Source organism: Mustela nivalis (genome assembly GCF_964662115.1).
Source record: "Mustela nivalis genome assembly, chromosome: 8".
Lineage (NCBI taxonomy): Eukaryota > Metazoa > Chordata > Mammalia > Carnivora > Mustelidae > Mustela > Mustela nivalis.
The window spans coordinates 31722684-31743223 of NC_139027.1; the positions used below are offsets into that span (position 1 = coordinate 31722684).

The 20540-nt window shown below is 42.9% G+C and overlaps 1 long non-coding RNA gene across 1 annotated transcript in view; it reads left to right on the forward strand.

Moving 5' to 3' along the window:
* The first annotated feature begins 10133 nt into the window (after positions 1 to 10133).
* The window catches only part of LOC309870814, a 72092-nt gene continuing 61685 nt past the window's right edge, over positions 10134 to 20540 (forward strand). The window contains exon 1 of the long non-coding RNA XR_014314831.1: positions 10134 to 10202. This is a non-coding gene — a long non-coding RNA (uncharacterized lncRNA). The remainder of the gene's footprint in view (positions 10203 to 20540) is intronic.

The following is a 20540-nucleotide window of genomic DNA, read 5'->3' on the forward strand; positions in this document are numbered from 1 at the left end:
TTTAAATCTTTTTGCTCAATGGATTTTATCTTTCACCATTGCTGGGATCTTGTGGCAGTAACTTTTATGGGGTGAAAAGAGGGTAACGGGGTGATATTGTGAAGAGACGGGGAGATTTGGAGCCAGAACACTGTGTTTTCACAACTGCTCTGTCATTTTCTAGTTGTGGGCCTTTGAGTGAATTTCCTTCTCTCTGTGGTGAAGTCTCTTCTTATACAATGAGAACAATACCAAGTCCTTTGGGGGATTCTATGAGAATGAAATAATACAAAAATACATGAAAAGCATCTTCCATACAGCAGGCACTCGGTACATATCGGATATAATTACAAATAGCTATCCATAATGTATGTGGATGCATAAAGTGAAGGTATGAAACACTGCCAGAATGAGTGAGTGCAATGTGCGTGTGTGCGTGTGTGTGTGTTTGTGTGTGTAGGAGGGCAAAGTCAGGAATGGTAGGAGGGGGGTGCATGGATGCTTAGCAGAGGCATCAGGAAAGGAATAAAACATTTTGAAAGGGCTGTTGAGGGGACATAGCTGTCTGACTTCATTGTATCACAGATGTTGTCACAAACCATTTTCTTACTAAGATAGCAGTATTCTCACACACAGAAATGCTCCCTAATACGTTATATATATATAATACACGGGTTTTCAGAGAGCTGTGAGAGTAGGGACCCTATTCGTGTCAGCACTCCAATCCGTATTTGCTCTGTGGCTGTGGGCCCAGGTTCAGTAACGAATCTTCCTTTGCTGCAGTTTGTTCATCAGTAAAATGGGGATTAAAAATAGGACCTACCTCATTGAATTTTTTTGGTTTTAAATGATTTAGTACACGCAGATCATTTAGAAAAGTACCTGCCAGAGAATGAGTGCTCAGAAATAAGTCAGTCAGAGAAAGACAACTATCATATGATCTCCCTGATACGAGGAAGTTGAGAGGCAACGTGGGGGGTTTGGGGAGGACGGAAGGAAAAAAATGAAACAAGATGGGATTGGGAGGGAGACAAACCGTAAGAGACTCTTAATCTCACAAAGCAAACGGAGGGTTGCTGGGGCGGGGGGATAGGGAGAGGGTGTTTAGGTTATGGACATTGGGGAGGGTATGTGCTGAGTGCTGTGCTATGTTAATAAAAAATAAAAAGTTAAAAGAATGAGTGCTTAATGAAGTTACTGATGTTCTTATTGATGAATTATAATTTACTTCCATGGAGTCAGCCTGTAAACATATGTGCAGATCCATAACTTGGCCTATATGTCTGTACATGTGTGCTTATAATATGAAAGTGTGTGTGCATATGCATGCTTATTGTGAACATAGATGTTTCAATGTATACGTAGATGTGCACCCGTGTGGGTGCATGTATACCTTTATGTATGAATGTTTATATGTTAGGTGTATATGTGCTGTATGAGGTATGTTCTTGTGTTTGCACACACACATTAGTATTTATGTAGGGGTGTACTTGTTGGAGATACTTGCATGTATGTGTGCCTAAGTATGTGTGTATATGTTGAGTCTATGTGTTTGGATATGTGTATGTGTCTTTGTTGGGTTTGTGCATACATATGTTCACAGGTGTACGTACAAGAGTTGCTATGCATGGTTGTCTAGGATGTCTGGTATATAACCTAATGCCTTCTACATTATAATCCGTCTGAGTACCCTACCCTATGAGGTGGCACTGTGTGTGACTTACAGAGGTACCATAAGAAGGTGCCATTTCCCCCTTGTTGAACTGCAAGAGCAGTAGGTTTTCTCTCCTTTACCCCACTCTACGGGAAGGAAAGAAAAAAATGAGGTAACACTATCTATTGTGTGTAATATACATTGGCCTAAACTACTTTATGCTTGGTTGGGTTTAATGGGTTTTACATTTATTGTTTGTCATTGTTTGAATCCAGCACAGCTGGTTTGGCAATCTAGCGAACATTACCATTTTGGAAAGCACATACCAGCCCTAAAGTAATCTTGGGATAAGCCATTCCAGAAATCTTGGCAAGAGCATTTCCTGGCAGTTCAGGAAAGTTACAGGCCTTCGGGATGTAGAACCAAATATCATCCAGAACTCTACTTCTCATTTGCTGAATTCAGTTTTCATAAAATCATAGAATTTTAGACTTGGCTGCCACTTTGGGCAAAGGTTTAGGGGTTTGAAATCCTTTATCTGTTTCCACACTCATTGCATGTGGTCTGGTCCTATCATCAACATCTCTCCTGGTTGAGAACCATTAATTTAGAGCAACAACTTTTTTTTTTTTTTTTAAAGATTTTATTTATTTATTTGACAGAGAGAGATCACAAGTAGACAGAGAGGCAGGCAGAGAGAGAGGGAAGCAGGTTCCCTGCTGAGCAGAGAGCCCGGTGTGGGACTCGATCCCAGGACCCCAAGATCATGACCTGAGCCGAAGGCAGCGGCTTAACCCACTGAACCACCCAGGCGCCCCTAGAGCAACAACTTTTTAAATGAATGAGTGCCCCAAACACTCAAGGTAAAGGAATTTTCCCAAAGTCAAACAGCCACATGGGAATAGAGGCAGGCATTGAGTCTAGAGATCTTAGTCCTGTTGAACCTTCATATTTAGGTCTGTTTTTATTTTCGGATTCATTATCCCTAAGTTTTCACGCATGGACTCAGGTCTGGTGCTCACGGAAGCATTCTCTCAAGGGCAGACATGATAAACACTGAAAAGTTGAAGTCCTTACCCTATTCTTGCATTCTAGATTCCCGATCCAGTAGAGGATGAGAGGATTGGAAGGAATTTTCCCAGCCCTCATATTCCCTGTCCTGCTGTCTCCTCAGCTTTGGAGATAATTGTCACAGTTGAGTCCTGATGCTTAAAGAGTAGCAGGCTTTATAAGAACCATGAGCTTCCTGAGTGGGGTTTAAATGGTGCCTATATGACCTTTCTCAGCCACTGAGTAAAGTATTCTGGAAGACGCTGAAAAATAAGGGGACTATGACTGACAGTTAACCCATTGCCAGAAGTTGGGAGAACTTTTCACAAATCACGTGGATGAAGAACTGAGTTGCAAAACACAGTCAGCAGCTGCCTTTGCTTAGACGTGAACTAAGGCTACCCTCCTAAACGTAAATACAAAATACCCTTTGTGACCACTTCACGTGGGCTACCTATGTGTGAAATGTGAGATTGGTACCAACCAGAACTGTCCATCTGTCTCCACGACTGCGAAGCTCGTGGGCTAGTAAATTAGTGTTGTCACAATACAGTCTCCTTTCTTGCTGTAGGTGTAACACATCCACTCAGAGACTGGGAGATCTGTGGGCAGGAAGCGGTCATGGGGGGAGACTTGTGGGGTTCGTGATCTCCTCATTGGTACTGACCTCACATGTAATGGGCTGAAGACAGATGCAGAGAGGTTTTTATTTACTCCATTTGGCCAGTACACCAGAGAAGTAGCCAGTGAGAGTTGGGGACGATGTTACAGAAGCCTGGCAGAGCTCCTCTAGAAGAAAGTTCACTCAAGACTGCAAACTGGTTTGAATTATGCACAGCAACCTATGGGTTTGAGAAGTGATTTTATTTTATTTTGCTTTTTAAGATTTTATTTATTTGAGAGAGAGAGCGCGTGAGAGTGCACGTGTCCACGAGAGAGCACAAGCAAGGAAGCGGGGAGGAAGGGAGAGGGAGAAGCAGACTCCCCACTGAGCAGGGTGCCTGAGTCCGGCCTTGATCCCAGGATCCTGGGATCATGACCTGAGTCCAAGGCAGACGCTTAACAGACTGTACCACCCAGGTGCCCCAAGAAGTGATTTTAAATAAGGTCTGAATGGAACAGAGAGTTGGGCCAACGACAACTCAAACTCCTGTCTCTTGGCAAATGCAGGCCTGGATAGATAGGCCCTCATTTGAGTTTTAATAAAAATAAAATTTAAAAGAACTGCACAAGAATGCATTTCCTATGGGATACAACTTTTTGCAAAAAAAAGTGAGGAGCTATGTCATCCTGAAAATTCAGAGGTAGAACAGACTTATTAAAATTATTTACTGTAGGGACCACAAAGGAAAATTTGATAACTATTTAGCTGCCTCAGTAAAAAGCAAGAAGACATGATAGCTATGAAGCAAAAGCAGAAAACTATAAAGAAAAAATTACCAGAAATATAATCAGGACCACTGATGTAATAAGAAAAGATTAAAAAAATTAAAAGTGAAGTAGAATTTAAATTCTTTAGAGTCAATTTTAATGAGAAGAATGGACATTACTGAACATCAAATTAGTGATGTAGAAGGCAGAATAGCTTTCTCAGAATCCAAAGGAAAAGGACAAAGAGATAATAAGATGACAGGTAAGATTAAATTCTAAACATATGTATATTAGATGGTATATATACTTGCACATATATATATACACATATATATGTGTATGCTCAGATGTATGTAGATGTATAGATACACACACACACACATAAACACATACATATATATTGATATAGTGGAGAATAGAGAGCCAACTTAATCATTTTATATGTGCTTGAGGATGTACCAGAACATTCCAAAGAGAAGCAATAACTAACAATATATTTAAGCTTAAATAAAACTTTCTTGAGCTGAAAAAAATTTGGATAGGCTGATAGAAAACCCTGTATATTGTCAGCAAAATCACTGAAAAGTGACCTCAGGGTCAAATTTTGAATTGCAAAGCTACAGGAATAAAGCTTGCCTATGTGCAACACTTAAAAGGAGAGATTGCAGAAAACAAAAGGAATCAGCATGGGTCTCTGACTTCTTGGCTACACTAAGTGTCAGAAAACAAGGGGACCCAAGTGTCCAAAATTTTGAAGGAAGACTGCAACACAGTCATTCTGTGATTACTTCTTTTCCCTTTACCAAGAGGCCGTCCTTATTCCCCACCTTGATCTAGAGTTCTTTGTCCACATAGCTGTTCTCCTAGAGCAGTTTGAGTCTGGGACATCACTGTTTGCTGTGGTGCCCAGCCCAGAACCCCACTTGGTGGGTGTTCTAGAGAGGTTTGGGTGGATGGAAATGAGATGGGATTATCGTCATGGGTCAGGTGCAGAGCCCTCAGATTTGGACAGCTTGGCACCCACGTGGGAACTCTGCTCACAGGATTATTCGAAACAAATTAGACAATGGAGATGAAGGTATTTTGTAGACCTCCTCCCACTCTGTAAGAATAAAGGGCTATTTTTTTATTCCGTTAATTTATTATTAATCTAGGGTAGATGATATCAGGGCTAAAAAATGGGATGAAATCCACTGTTGGCCCCAAAGGGAGACTTCTTCTCCTTTTCTATTCTTTTTCTCCTTAGGTGAGTCTCCATGTATTGTTCTATCAAAGCCTGCAATAAGAAAAGGATTAGACATAGATCACTTGCATCATAATGTTAACTTAAACACTGTGGGTATTTGCATTTTACATAAGATCTCTGATGAAGAACAAAAGGCTTTGTCTGTTTTAAAATAAATGTCAAGCATTGGTAAGGAGTGGCCCGTGAAGCCCAACCCATCTGGACCGAGCTGCCATCTCCTGCTGGCCACTGAACCTGGAAGTCATTTACATCAGTGGCCTCTCCACCAACAAGGGACCTTTTTCCTGGTCAATGATTGCCGATTTTTCTACAGTTCCACCATCTTCACTCATTTCTGTTCAGAATTCCCTAGAAGACAGGGCTTTGTTGATTTTGAAAATTTTTGAGAATGATTATTTCTTTTTTTAAAAAAACATTGTATTTATTTATTTCCGAGAGAGAGAAAGAGCGAGCGCACAAGTAGGCTCTGCGGCCTGCAGAGAGAGAGAAGAAGTAGACTCTCTGTTGAGCAGGAAGCCCAATGAGGGTCTCGATCCCAGGACTCTGGGACCATGACCTGATCCGAAGGCAGATGCTTAACTGACTGAGCCACCCACCCAGGTAACCCAAGAACGATTGTTTCTGAGGAAATTGAAGACAATGTGGAATTTTGTCAAACAAGTTCTATCCTACAGGATATTTTTAGCAACAAGCCCACTCCGCCCTCCGCAGTCCAGCAGTATCTAGAGTTTTGGGAGGACTAGAGAACAGACTTTTCCGGAGGATTGGATCCTAGAATATAGAGAATTAAGAAGCAGATGACAGTGATAAGTGAGGGAAGGACAAATTGTCACCGCCCTCTAAGGCTCTATGGATGAAAAGAAATTTTTGGAGTGGTTATTGTTGTGGACATATTGATTACCACTAATCAATCTAAGTGTCAGTGATACTTTTCTTAGGGTAAATTCGATGATGGGAGGCATTGTAGGGCACATGCAGGAGTATACTTCCTAATCTCTGACATTAACGAGTTTATAATTTAGTGGTAGAGATGAGATGTATATTTTAAAAAATTGGAGGATAACACAGCAAATAAGCCCTTAAGGAGTGGGAGGGACAAGTGCTGAAGGAGAACCAGGAGGAGAGAACCCATTGCAGATGGGATGGCCAGAAATAGATGGTTGAAGTAAATGAAGTTGAAGTTCAGCTACCTTCCAGTGTGTGGAATCCTTCAGTGACCCATCAGCCCATGTGGCCTGGATGGCCAGAACTTGGGGATGGGGGCTACGGGCTTGATATTTATTTGGAAGAATGACAAAGAGTAAATACCATTCAAACAGGTGGAGAAGGAAGGGGGGCCAGGAAGAGACTGTTTCAACTGGGCAAAACAAGAACCATGTGTTTCTAAATCCTGACATGATGAACTAACCCTATGTTACCTCGGGGCTTGCCCCTGAAGACGGAAGATGGTATGGAGCACAGGAGAAGTTCATAAGTGGTAGGAATTGCTGGCCCAGCCGATAGCCCCCATGTGAGAGAGGAGGACAGCTGTTGCTCTCCCCAGCTTACAGGTGAAGACACTGAGCTGAGCAATCAGGGGAGAAGGAGAAGCCAAGGACTTGGTGATTACACGAGGTTCTACACTACCTTTGCCCATGGACTGTGTTGCTTCCCTCTTTATATTAGGGTCGTTTGAACCCAGCAGACCGAGGGATAATCCGGAAGAAGGAGAAAACCGCATTTCCTCCAGCGCTGCAACCTGGTTCATGGCACCACTCGGACATATTGGAGATTAGGAACCAGCCCGCACGTGGATGTGCGGCTGCCGGAGAGGTGAGCACACTCGGTGTTATTGTGTGATTCATTTCCTCCCCCCAGCTGGTGAGTTGGAGCGGTCTCTGCAGCTTTCAGCCAGACGCTGCAGGGCTCCAGGAGGGGCCTGGCTCTCCTGTACTGACGTTCAGATCTCCCCTTCCGGCCTCACGCAGGCCCGGAGCTTACAATCCCAGTGCTCCAGGGTTATTAAGTGCCTGTCATGCCTTCTGTTATGAGCTGGCTCCTTGGAGGGACCAGAGTGTACCTCGACCAGCGCCTAGAGCATAGGGACACCATCCGTCCCAGAGCAGCTTGCTTCTACATGATGCAAATTGATTAAAAGTCCATTTATTCACAGGTCGAAGGGGAAAACAGGCCAGTGAAGAATTCCAGATACTGGAAAGTAACTGAACTTCAGTGACCAAAGAGCATCTGGAATATGCGGGAAAGGTCTCCTCTGTGATTCAGCTGACAAGACTCAATTTGGCTAATTAGCTTCCTTCAAAGCTGTGGGAAAGCAGTACTGATCTTAGGAGGCATGTGGGTAATCACTATCAAATAGAACTTCATCTTGGCATTAGGATCTCCATTTCCGCCTTCTCTTCTTTTTTCCATTAATTCGCATGGCTTTGATTACCAGTGAGATTGAACATTTGTATTCACTTCTATTTTTTATTGAAAGAATTCTTATTTAAGAAAGGGAGGGGAGGGAGAAGCAAAGGGAGAGGGAGAGAGAATCTTAAGCAAGCTCCATGCCCAGAGCAGAGCCCAACATTGGGCTTGACCTCACAACCCTGAGATCATGACCTGAGCCCAAATCAAGAGCTGGACACTTAACTGACTGAGCTACCTGGGCGCCCCAATAGTAAGAATTCTTAACACAGCATCTACTCACTTAGCAACTTTTTATGGGCACAATACGGCATTGACTACAGGCACCATGTTGAACAGCAGATCTTTAGAACCTATTCATCTCGCATAACTGAAACTTTATACCTGTTGAGATGCAACTTCCCCTTTCTCCCTCCCCGAGCCCCTGGCATCTGGCATTCTACTCTCTGCTTGTATGGGTTTGACGCTTTTAGATACAGGTTTTGTAAATAAACCAAACATCCAAATCTCAGGAAGCTGAGTGTGCTTTTTTCCTTGTGGTAAAAACATGTAACTTAGAACTTTATCATCTTCACCATTTTTAAGTGTACGGTTGAGTAGTATTAAGTGTATTCACATTGTTGTGAAACAGATCTCCAGAACCTTTTCATCTTGAAAACCTGAAGTTCTTCTCCATTAAACATCTCCCCTCATTCCCCTCCTCCCGCCAGCCCCTGGCAGTCACCATCCAACTTTGTTTCTGTGAATTTGACTCCTTGAGATACCTCACATGAGGAGTGCTGAATTTGTCTTTTTGGTGCCTGGCTTATTTCCCTGAACATGATGTCCTCAAGGCGTCTGCTGTGGCGGGGTTTTCTCTTTCCTTCTCAAATCTGAGTAGTCGATTTTATGCGTATACCATATTCTGTTTATCCATTCATCTGTTTGTTTGTTTTTTTTTTTTAAAGATTTTATTTATTTATTTGACAGAGAGAGATCACAAGTAGACGGAGAGGCAGGCAGAGAGAGAGAGAGAGAGAGGGAAGCAGGCTCCCTGTTGAGCAGAGAGCCCGATGCGGGACTCGATCCCAGGATCCTGAGATCATGACCTGAGCCGAAGGCAGCAGCTTAACCCGCTGAGCCACCCAGGCGCCCCTATCCATTCATCTGGACATTTGGGTTGCTTCTACCTCGGGGCTGTTGGGAACAGTGCTGTCAACATGGGTGTGCAAATACCGCTTTGAGCTCCTCCTTTCAGTGATTTTCGGTAGATAGCAAGAAGTGGGGATGTCCAATAACAAAGACTGATGAGGAAGTAGAGAAATTGTGACCCTGTGCACCGTTGGTAGGAATAAAAAATGGGGCAGCCACCTGTTTTCTTACCAGTTATTCATTGAGCTAGATGCTTTGGTGATTAGAAAATACAAAGCCTAATGTATTTGAGCAAGCCTAAGTCAGAGAGATCTCAAGATAATGGAAATTAATGCTCGCTACCAGGAAGAACAGAATTGCAACACTGTAAAGAGAAAACTTTATTCTCTGCATAAGCTATAGGGGGATAAGCCACAAAGAAACAGCTCTAAGTTGTTTATTATAATACTGATAAGGGTTCTAAATTGTCAGTAAGCAAGTTATCAGACCATGGGGGAGGTGTTGAAGGATATTCACAAAAGTATGAATCATGGTCCAGACTCCTGTGTTAGATAACGTGCATTGCATTCTGTATGAAACACGGCCCCGGAGTTGTGCAATGCAGTGGCCCCGAGTGGTTCATTCTGGGAGGTGGGATCACCGGTGTCCTCTCTTCTGTAGTGCTTTGGTTAGTTTGTTTTAAAACAAAACTCATGACTTCAATTATTTTCTTTTAATAAAAATCCTACAAGATGGCAGATACAGGGAGTTTTCCCTGAACCTAGGATCACTTCAGGCCCTGGGAACAGCCTCCTCAAACTTGTACTATATCATGAGGTAAGCAGAGGTGCTCAAACAGAGGCAGGATCATCAGGAGGGAATGTGGAAGCAGACCGGCCCTGCACCCAGAGTTTCTTATTTAGTGGGTCTCCAGTGGGGCCTGAGGCTGTGAACTTCTAATAAGAGGCTACTCTTTCTGCTGCTGGCCCCAAAGCAGCATTTTTTTTTTTTTAAGATTTTATTTATTTATTTGACAGAGAGAAATCACAAGTAGATGGAGAGGCAGTCAGAGAGAGAGAGAGAGGGAAGCAGGCTCCCTGCCGAGCAGAGAGCCCGATGCGGGACTCGATCCCAGGACCCCGAGATCATGACCTGAGCCGAAGGCAGCGGCTTAACCCACTGAGCCACCCAGGCGCCCCCAAAGCAGCATTTTGAGCACCACTGAAGAGGAGAGTGTTTCAGTGGTGAAGAGGCACAGGTATGCTCTTGAGCTGGTTTTGAATTTTTGTGGTGACAGCTGTGTTTGAAGTCTTGGTTCAGAATTCCACCCTTCCGCAGGATCTTCTCTTACCCCTCTGGGCTGCCGGGACCCCTTCGCCATCCAAGGTAAAGTCACATAAGGGAGAGACTTCATTTTCAACTTCTTTTCCAGACTCAAGACTAGAGAAAAAAACAGACCTTTGAAAGCTCCTTTTTTTTTCCCTAAAGATTTTATTTACTTATTTGACAGACAGAGATCACAAGTAGGCAGAGAGGCAGGCAGAGAGGGGAAGGGAAGCAGACTCCCTGCTGAGCAGAGAGCCTGATGTGGGGCTCAATTTCAGGACCCTGGGATCATAACCTGAGCCAAAGGCAGCGGTTTTAAACCACTGAGCCACCCAGAGGCCCCTTAAAACTCCCTTTTTTTTAAAATTTATTTATTTATCAGACAGAGATCACAGGTAGGCAGAGAGGCAGGTAGAAAGAGAGAGGGGAGGAAGCAGGCTCCCCGCAGAGGGGAGAGCCTGATGTAGGGCTCGATCCCAGGACGCTGGGATCATGACCTGAGCTGAAGGCAGAGGCTTTAACCCACTGAGCCACCCAGGCGCCCCTTAAAACTCCTTTTGACTAACTTGTTTGTGCCTTGGTTTTCTTCTCTACTACAGGGATAGTATAAGAAATCTTTGTGGCAGGTGCATTATGAGAACAGGACTATATTTGAGACATTATAAGACTTGTTTGGAAAAACATTACAAAGTTTTCAGTCCATTAAAAAGGAGAAAAACCTGAGCCTTTACATATACTGCCAGATTTATTGAGTTACATAAATTGCTTAATCCCTAAAAGAGTTCAAATGAGGCCTTGTAAGCACAGTGGAGTGCTATTTTACAAAGTTCATGGTATATGACTTAAGACTTATCCAGAAAGATTTGCATGCATCGTGAATTTTGTTAATGTAACAAGGCTGATCAGTATAAATGACTTTTTGACAAAAGCCTTTGTGAACACTTCGGAATGTGTTCCAAAGGGGATGGTTGTTTGTTGTTTGGAGATCATAAAATAAAGGACACCTAGCAGTGGAGCTCCGGTGACCGGAAGGCCGTGATGATGGCACTCATTTTTGTAGCTTTGCTTTTCTAAAACACTTGACTGTTCTAAAATGCTTTCAAATTGCCTTGCTCTCCCCTTTCCAACGAGGTAGGCTAGGTTGTGTTATTTGTGCCTATGTCTACAGATCGAGTAATCAAATTGAAGTTGTGTGACTTGCGTTGGGTGGTGAGCTGTGATTTAAACCCAGGTGTCTCCACTTAAGGGTTTTTCTCCCAGCATGTGCTGCTTATTAACCTCTTGGTCACTTTTTTTTTTTTTTTTTTTAAAGTCTCCTAGGGGTGTAAGGAAGGCGTTACCTACCATGGTTTCCTCAGAGCTGTGCTGGTAGCATTACAGACGGCATTTCCTGTGACAGTCTTTTCTTAAATTTATGACTAAGAACTTGTTTTTCTTTTTCTTGAAAGACAAAGTTGGCAACATCACAGAATTGTGTAATAGGGCATAATTGTATAATTATAGAAACAACCATCAAATGAACTCATTTTTAGCAATAGGCGAGAAACAGCCTAACGCTTTCTAATTCTGATGGGAAGGGATTTTACATTTAGAAAACGGTTCTTTTAATTTCACTCTTTGGCATTCTCCTCTGCATCTTAAGAGCCTGGGTGATTTCTTGGCAAGAGTTCCGCTAAGCCATGGCCAATGTTGAGTGGGGCGACGGAGGGGTGGGGCTCAGCCTAGGTCTGCTGAGATTCTGCTTCGTCATACTTTAGGAAAGTGTCTCAACCTTGAGGAGTCACAAAAACCAAAGGAAGCAGTTTGTTGGGGGTTGGGGAATAGTCGCTGGTCAAGATCACTTTGACAGATGGAGCCTTGACATCTCTGCACAGTATGCATGCTGGGTGCATCTCTGGAGAGAAATTGGTCACAGCGGAGACTTTTACCTTTCTCCGTTTTGAGGAATTAACTGCAGAAATAGAAAGGCTTTCACCTCAGGATCCCCATAGGTCTGATGTTCAAATGCCAGAAATGGAGTCCTGAAGCTGAGGTCAGAAAGGTCTGCGGCGAAATGCAAACACCTGTCAGCCTGAGCTGGCGGCCCACGGCTGTCCGTGATGGGGTCAGCCCTCCGGCCAGAGTCCTGCATACACAAAAGAACCCAAAATAGTGGCCCCAGATTCTCTGAAGCTTGAGGCTCAGGCCTTTTTCAAATGAAAACAAACCTGATCTTAGGTAAGGGGAAACTTGATTCAGAGACCATTGTAGTAAGAGGCACACTCAGACTTTAGGATCTACAAGAGTCTCAAAACTGAGCAAGGGAAAAGACTTTTCTTTCACAGGGAGGGGAAGCAGGAGTAAGAGGAACTTCTGTGGGGAGATTGGGCAAGCAATTAGGGTGGAAAGGTGACAGGATGGGGTGGTTTGACTGGAACATTCTCAGTGTGGTTGGTCTATCCCCAGGGGTGAGCTGTTCTACATGTTAGTGCTTGCTCAGGCTTGGGATGAGTCCAAGTTCAGGGCCCTGTGGGAAGGAGAGAAGCCTGGTTGAAGTTCGGGCTAAGTCTATGGGTAATTAGTGGGCCATATGAACACTTGGCCACACTTGGGCTCTCTGGGTAGTGGTGGTCTTTCAGTGGTGGTCTACTCAGCACTCATTCCTGAATGTGGGCCCCCAAACCAGCTGCACTTGGTGGCTTATCAGAAACAGATTCCATCCCACCACCTTTTGGATTCTGTTCCCAAACTTGGATATGCATCAAGATCAGAAGATTGTTAAAATACAATTGATGTCCTGAGTGTAATCAGAAGACCTGGCTTAGAGCAGTAGATCTGCTACTCGACAGCTGGATGAATCAATATACTGAGCTTCAGGATCCTCATCTGCAAAATGGGACTGCTACCTACTTCAGGTAGTCATCAGGAGGACTGGATGCTAATGTGAAAGTTCCCACAGGAACTAGGAAAATTGTAAGCTCTAAGTTATTACCATAGATTTTGTTGGTTGGGTTTTTGTTCCTATTTAGAGCAGTTTCCCATGACTTTCAGTATGTCCAAGCCCATGTGTCAGCTGTAAGCAGCTCTTTACTTAGCCCAACATGCTCTGCAGAGATTTCTTAAAAAAAAAAAAAAAAAAAAATATATATATATATATATACATAATATATATATATATATACATTATGTATATATATATATATATATATATATAATTTATTTATTTATTTGACAGAGAAAGATCATAAGTAGGCAGAGAAGCAGGCAGAGAGAGGGGAGAAGCAGGCTCCCTGCTGAGCAGAGAGCTAGATGTGGGGCTTGATCCCAGGACCCTGTGATCATGAGCTGAGCCAAAGGCAGAGGCTTAACCCACTGAGCCACCCAGGCACCCCTCTGCAGAGATTTCTTATGCGTACTGCAATAGGTGAGAAATTAGGATGGGGGATGGCTCCTGGGTGGCTCATGTCCATTAAGTATCAGACTCTTGAGTTCAGTTCAAGTCATGATCTCAGGGTGTTGGGATCGAGCCCTGCATTGGGCTCTGTGCACAGCAGAGGGTTGGCTTAAGATTCTCTGCTTCTGTACCTCCCCCTGCTTATGCATGTTCTCTCTAAAATAAAATCTTAAAAAAAAAAAAAAAAAGCTGGGAGTAGGGCTTGGACAGGCTTCTGAGATTTTGATTCTATAGTCATTCCAGGATTGGAATCCATCTTGAATCTGTCCAGTGTCCTAGAAACTCTGTAGTTTTTGGTAGGATTATAAATCTTAGAGCTCACCTGGATAGAATGGTGTACTCAGAGCTATAATTTGTCCTGGACATAGAGAATGGGTTGGGCAGTATAACCTTGGCGATAGGATGATAGCACTAATGCCCGTTAGGAAGTGTTGTTGTTTTTGCTACTGTTTTTAGTTTTCATGTTTGTTTTTAGACTATGAAATGGTTTCAAACCAGGCAAGAAAAAAAGGCTTGATACTGTGGCAGGAATTTTGCTGTTTGGGGATCTGACCACAGCACTTTCTACCCTCCCCCCTTTTTTTACTTACAGTCAGGACTTTATTGGGGCTCATGATCCCACGGTGTGTAAAAGCACAACACTCAGGAAGTCACAGGTGCAACTATAGTATCTCCCCCAACCCTAATGTGGGGTTTCATTTTCTTTAGTTTCAGTTACCTGTGGTCTGGAAGCACTCCTGAAAAATCATCAGAAAGTCCACAGTAGCCTAACGCTTCATCACAATGCCTATGTCATTCACCACCTCATGTAGACGTTTTATCATCATACATCCTCACACAGAGTGAGTACAGTGCAATAAGATTTTGAGAGACCACATTCACAGGGTCACTTGTTCCAGTCCATTCTTTCTTTCCTTTTTTTTTTTTTTAAAGCTTTTATTTATTTATTTGAGAGAGAGAGTGAGAGAGAGATGAGAGGGCAGAAGGTCAGAGGGAGAAGCAGACTCCCCACAGAACTGGGAGCCCGATGCGGGACTCGATGCCAGGACTCCGGGATCACGACTTAGGCTGAAGGCAGTGGCCCAACCAACTGAGCCACCCAGGCACCTCCCAGTCTATTCTTATAACTGTTCTATTTTAGTTGTTAATCTTACTGTGCCTAATTTATAAACTAAATGGTCATAGGTATACATGTACAATGTTAAAAAACAAAAATTCACCCAAGTAAACGTCAAGATCTAATTGACTTTATTTAAGTTATGTTATCTGGCAACATCCTATCTAGCAAGTACTATGGAGAGATGCTCTTAAGAGTTGTACAAAATGGAAGATTTTTATAGGAAGGAGGGAAGGGCAAGGAGTTGTTAGCAAAAGAAAAAAGAAAGGTTACACCTTCTAGTTTGGGGTCGAAGAGAATAGTGGGGATTTTTACCAAGCAGATTCTCTCCCTAGTGCTGATCAGGAAACATCAGATTGTTAAAATGTCACATTTCTCTTGGTGATGGGTATTAAGGAGGACACGTTGCAATGAGCACTGGGTGTTAGACGCAAATAATGAATCCTGGAGCACAACATCAAAAACCAATGATGTACCGTCTGGTGACATACCATACCGTAACATACCATAATGAAATTTTTTTTTTTAAATCACATTCCTAAGTTGGAATAAATCTTGGTTTGCTGTTGTAGTGGTGGTGGCAGGCAGATGACTCTGTTTGGGGGTTTTAATTATAGGGAAAATATAGAGTATACAAGGTTTGGTACTCCCCATGGTTTAAGTCCTTCGCTGGCAGTCTGGAAATGTAGCCCCTGTTGATAAGGTGTGAGAGGTGTTACTGTGCTTTCCTAACCTTGATAATGTTCCTCATGTGTCCTTTCCTCTGCTTTTCCTTTCCTTCCCTCCCAAATTTTTTTTTTTTTTTTTTTTTTTTTTTTTTTTTTTTTTTGGTGTCAGCTCTGTGCTAGATGGATGCTGTATTAGATGTGGGACCATAAAGATGAACAAAACATAATTTCTGCTTCCTTGGAGCTTAATATCTAGCTGCTGTTCTCAGTGGGGTTTGGATTGGGAGATTATTAGTATGGGTTCCCTGCTGAAGGAAAACTGGTCCCAGAGGAAAATAGTTAAGGACTAGAAGTCCTGCGTGGGGTACAGAGCTATCTACTAAGAATCCAAGTACCTGAGTCCTACCATTTAGTAAATGGGTGACTTGGAATTATACCTTTGAAATTTATATCTTGGTGTCTGAGGAAAATCCTGAGATGAGCAGGCAATATCTTTCTCTCTCTCTCTCCAAATATAGACATATGGGTGGAGATATATATATATATATATAGCTAAGGATTATGAGGTATTTTATAAGAATATTAGTAGATTCCTGGCAGCAGTATTCCTACTAGCCAAAAAGCAGAAACAACCCAAATGTCCATCAATCAAGTGGATAAACAAAATTGTGATATCATTTATTCTTCTCCTACCCACTTAAGCCTCCATGTTGCATCACCATTTCCTCATATCAGGGAGATCATATGATAGTTGTCTTTCTCTGCTTGACTTATTTCGCTAAGCATGATACGCTCTAGTTCCATCCATGTTGTCGCAAATGGAGAAGGGGGTGGGATTATGGACATTGGGGAGGGTATGTGCTTTGGTGAGTGCTGTGAAGTGTGTAAACCTGGTGATTCACACACCTGTACCCCTGGGGATAAAAATATATGTTTATAAAAAATAAAAAATTAATTAAAAAAATTGTGATATCAGCACACAATGGAACATTATTCAGCCATGAAAAAGAATGTACAGATACAAGCTATAATATGGATGCATCTCAAAAATCTTATGCTAAAGAAGTCAGAGACTAAAGGACACATGTTGAATGGCTTCTTTAATAGGAAACTGAGAGCTAAAGGAACAGACAATACAACTGGTGGTTGCCAGAGGAGGGGAGCAACTACTCAGTGGGTACAGAGTTTCCTTTCAGACTGATCATGTGCTGGAACTACAGGTGGTGATTTGCACAACATTGTGAATTTTTACAGGCCACTGGATTGTCTAGATCCATTTTATATGAATTTTACCTCCAATAAAAACAAAATGGAACCGGGACAGTTTGGATCACATGACAACATAACTTCTCCTCTTCATGAGGTAGATCTAGGCAAAAGTTATGGAAGTTCTTTGTCCACTTAAAAATCCAGTTTCATGGGGCACCTGGGTGGCTCAGTGGGTTAAAGCCTCTGCCTTCGGCTCAGGTCATGATCCCAGGGTCCTGGGATGAGCCCCACATCGGGCTCTCTGCTCAGCGGGGAGCCTTCTTTCTCTTCTCTCTCTGCCTGCCTCTCTGCCTACTTGTGATCTCTGTCTGTCAAATAAATAAATAAAATCTTTAAAAAAAATCCAGTTTCATTAGAGTGGATTGTGTACTAGTCCAAGGATAAAGTATTTCCCTTGGCCCACACACTCTTGGAGCTAATCTCCATTTCAGGTAATGGAACTTAAAGGGAAATTTAAGGGAACTTAAAGAGGCTAGAAAACTCTTGCTGGAAGAGTTAACCATTTTCTCAGGAACTTGGGAGTTAACCTAATCAAGATTTTTAAACTTCTGACATTTTAGCCTCTCTCCATCACCCCCCCCCCCCAAACTCTCTGCCCTCGGTGGCTTGCCAGGTGAATTATTCCCTGCTAAGGTGAAAATAGCCTTTTAAGTTCTCCCCGATATGATGTGAGTTTTCCTATTTCACTACTCTGTTAATCTGGAAGTCCGTCTCCAAGGAGCAAATCTAATTTAATGGATTCTTAACCTGGGAATTCACTAAGGTTTAAAAAAAAAATGGCATAGGGTCCAGTAAATGATGACTAATTATTTCTGAATACATACACATGCTCCCAGGGTCCTCAAGAATCTACGGCTTCCTTTGGAATCCAGATACTTGTTAGGGAAACCCTCATCCCTGCTGGATCTGCATAACCAAACCTTATGTTTAACATTTTGGATGGAATTCATCTAGTCATTGAATATGGGGTTTCTTTTCTGCTCTCTAGGTAGCTGATTATATGTTGCTAGAATCTTCACCTGTATGCTTCTTAAAAACTGATGTTTTATTTCTGTGGTTTTGTTTTGCCTTTTAAAAGTTTCTTACTAAAGGGATACCTGGGTGGCTCAGTTGGTTAAGCCGCTGCCTTTGGTTCAGGTCATGATCCCAGGGTCCTGGGATCGAGTCCCACATCAGGTTCCTTGCTCAGCGGGGAGCCTGCTTATCTCTCTGCCTCTGCTTGCCACTCTGCCTGCTTGTGCTCTCTGTCTGTCTCTCTCTCTTTCTCTGATAAATAAATAAATAAAATAAAAACTTTCTTACTAAAAAAAGAAGCAGCTAGTATCTACCAGAGTTCTGGCTAGTGGCAGAATTCATGGATTAGGATGAATCCTACCAGAGAGGCTTCTGGGTACTTCCATAGCAGTAGAAATGGGGGGAATGCTGGATTGTTCCTTATGTAACTTCGATCCCAGAGTCTCCTGTGCAAACTTACACTCAGAAGGCTTTCTAAAAATTAAACTACATATTCTTCCTTTCTTCATGGTTTCTACTTCTGGCAGCTGCTGAAACTGCTCCTCTCTGGGCCCTGTCCCCAGCCCTTCCCTTCACCTTCTCCTGTGCTGTGACCTCACACCGCTGCCTTTCTTCTCCAGAGCCTCTGTTCTCTATAAAGACCCTTTCCCAGAGTGCAGCTCCCTGGCAAGTAGAAATGGGGTGCCTTTACCTGTCCCTCTCTCCAGCCTGGCCCCCCCCAGAGGTTAGAACTGGCTAGGCTGCTGCCTCTTCCCCAAAGCACACATTTAGGATTGGGAACTAAAGGTGCTTGGGGAGTGGGGCTACTTGTTTTTGTTTCTACCCACTTCCTTAAACAGTGGCTGAAAATTTGTTCAGGAGAATCCTGGAGAGGCAAAGCCCTGCCCTGGAAGACTGGAGTCCTAGTGAGCCTCTAGATAGCCTCTTGCTATCAAGAGATAGCAATTTGGAGTCCCGTGGGTTGGACTGGATTCCTTCATCTGTTAGCTGCGTGACCTTTGCACCCCTCACCCCCTCTTAAGCATCACAGTGCCCGTCAAAATGGTTCTAATCCTAGGCTGTTTCTCATAAAAATGCTCCAGATCTCAGAGCAGAGGGCCCTGTCCTCTGAGCTCATCCAACTTGCTTGCTTTGGAGTCTCATGGAGTCTTAACCTCTGAGAAAATGCCCCAGGGGTTCCCCTCCTTAGGTGTGAGGGACCCAGTTTGGGTTGCAGAAAGGCTAGTCACCCAAGTAGTATCTGCTTTCCCCTGCTTGGCTGTTTGGGCTTAGGGGGCTGGAGTTTTTGTTCTATCCCTGGTAATAAAACAGGCTGCAATGTAACTGATCTGCCATTTGCTTAGCTAGTAAATTTATAACCTCTTATTAGTTTTCTCTTTAGTGTTTATAAGATCATCAAATGAAAAATATCCTGTCAGCTAGGAAGTAGATGAGCCAATGCATGAAGTATCATTCTGCAGCCAATTTAGGAGGGTGGCAAGCCCCAAGGAAGAAAGAATGCCATGGTAGCACTAAGGAAGAAAGGTAAACATGCTGAGTCCTTGGAGTCTGCTCTGGAGAAGGAGCTCTAGATGCCATACTGGGCCTGAGCAGGAGAAAGGCCTGCATCTGACCTTGGATGGACAAGTGTGGCCAAGACTAACTACAGAACTCGCTGGGCCCATAGCAACATGAATGCTGCAGCATTTTTAACAAAGAACCTCAAGACCACAACAACAGAGCATGAAAGGAAGCTTGGGATCCTGCAGAGAATATGGTGTACACAAATTGTACACCTGGAAATTCTGTCCTTAATGTGGCTACCCCATGTGCACTCATGTGGCATTTAATGTACTGTGTTTTGGTGGTAGCAGTGCTTGTCTGTAAGCTCCAGGAGGATGGCAGGAGCATGAATATTCTAAGGAAGCTAGTACATGGTGCGGAGGGAGGCAGGAGGACTCGGATTTAGGTTACTTGTCTTTATCACCATCCTCTCTTCCTCTCCTGGAGCTCTAACAGATGAGCTAGGAACCGGAGTGGAGGTTCTCTGATCTATAGTAAGCCTTGTTCAAGCTTCCCGAACTTCATTTCCTCCAAAGTCCAGGAAATTATTTAATCATAAGTTCTATAAAAGGATAGTGCCCTTAAGGCTGAAGAGAGGATGAAATAAAATCCAAAGAAATAAAAAAAAATGCATCTTCGTCTATCAAAAGCAGAAAGGTAAATTGGAGTCTGTTCATAAGTAGGATTTGATTTTAAATAGAGCGTTTCTTACGATCTTAAACACTAGTGCCTTCCAGGGAAATCAGGTGTTGTTGAGGGATGGGGGTGGGTGTTGATGTGGTCAGATTGATTGGTTAGCAAGACTTAATCTGAGAAATCCTTTTCTTCATCACTGAAGAAAATGCTCTGTTCTGGCTTCATTAACTCAGTTTAGTCTGGAAGAGAATTTACTTGAAGTTTTATCTATGTCAAAGAGAATATTTAGAAATCTGTGTTTTTATAGTCCTTACACAGATACTTTCACAGTGACTATCTCCTGTAAATGCTCTTTACTAGAAAAGAATGTGCTGGGTTTAGCTAGTTCATGACCACACATCATGGGCATCCACTTGAGTTTGATGGTTTTGATTTTTGAGCTTCTGTCTGTGGGCCCTGATTCGTGCTGAACACAGTGATGAAGAAGAGAATCCAATGTGGTCAAGGAATTCTACAATCTGAAGTGTTCTTCTGAATCTCTACACTTTGGAATACATAATTCACCTGGCCCTCTAACATTTCCTAAATAAATCTAAGAAAGAATGTAGTTAATGCTAAGTGTCTATTGCTGACAAATTAACCTACTTCCAGAAGAGGTCAGAAAACGGGTTTTAGAAATGTTCCATGGAATCAAGGTACTTTTTAAAAAATTCCTTTAG